Source organism: Tarenaya hassleriana, unplaced genomic scaffold (assembly GCF_000463585.1).
Source record: "Tarenaya hassleriana unplaced genomic scaffold, ASM46358v1 Cleome13, whole genome shotgun sequence".
Taxonomy (NCBI): Eukaryota; Viridiplantae; Streptophyta; class Magnoliopsida; order Brassicales; family Cleomaceae; genus Tarenaya; species Tarenaya hassleriana.
The window spans coordinates 2,787,218-2,788,693 of record NW_010963495.1 but is presented as its reverse complement, the minus strand read 5'-3'; positions in this window follow the sequence as shown (position 1 = coordinate 2,788,693).

Here is a 1,476-nt window from a genome sequence, read left to right as displayed (position 1 = left end):
CTTCCGATCTTTTTAAAGTGCAGCTCGTATATAGAATTTCAAGATAACCGAAACGACGGGTTTAATGTATAGGAATATATAATTTTCACATCACATATATATATATATATATATATATATATATGTATGTATATATATAGGAATATAGAATTTCTACATAGCTCGAATATAGAAAGGGCCTGTTGGACCCAACATCGCCTGTCTCAAATGAGAGTTTACTACATCATATACGTCTAAGCCCACGAGTATCTGATTTGTACATACATACACACATATATGCATATCTATATGAACATATACGTGTGTGTGTGTGTGCGCGCGTGCGTGTATATATATATATATATGTTATGGTAAATTCCTTGTAGCCAATGGTTTTGAAACGCGAAAGATAATGTTTTCATCTGCATGTTGCAGAATTTGAAGCATTAAATAAAGAGGGGCAAATTAGAGAAAAATACAAAAAACAGGGCTTATCACCTTTCTAATTAACTTATAAAACTAAGGCGACTCTTTATTCCTCTTTGATCAATGCTATATACATACATATGTATATCATATACACACATGTATAAATAAATAAATAAATAAAATCTATTATATTTGGTGGTTCGACGGCACCAGTAACGATTCGACAAGGGTGAAGATAGCTTTAAAAATGTTCATGAAATGGTATTGGGCGTCTACGTACGTACCTAAACTGCTAGTTGTACATTTCTATTATGCAAATTGATCGGCATATATATATAGACCTATACGTACGATTTATATAAACTATGTATGTGTATACATCGTTCCTGTAAATTAGCAAGTGGTTATAATTATTAGCGTATTTTAGTGAATAAAACTAACTTAGGGTGGGGGTGGTGTGAAGCACTGAAGGCATGTGTTGCGCGATGCCAGCGATTTTAAAGCCGCCCTTAAAGCGACGCCACCACCATTCAGATAGCACCTCCCTTTCTATTTATACACACCACACACACACTTTTCATTTTTAAATCAATTCGGGGAAATTTTAGTTTAATGATTAAAATATATAAATATAAAAACTTAATGGGGTGTCTTCATGGATTATGATATAATTAGTATGCTTAATGAGAATCTTTGTACATTAATCCTATGGATTATCAGCGTCTGGGTCTGGTAGCTTGAAGATACACACACATATATATATAGACAGACACATACCCATTGATCTTTCCTTCTTGTCGGTGTCTATACATATGTCTTGACAACCCATATTGCGACACCCAATAGCTTCTCATTATTCTTACTAGAGATTAAAAAAAAATGTTAGCAGTGTTTAATATCACACTATTTGATTTAACCAAAAAAAATATCACACTATTTGAGTGGTGACAACTAACATAACAATGAATTTTGATTTTTTGAGAGATATAGTTGGATCAAAAATTTGATAAATTTTCGGATTTAAAAAAAATTAGTAATGAATTATCAATTATCATATATATATATATA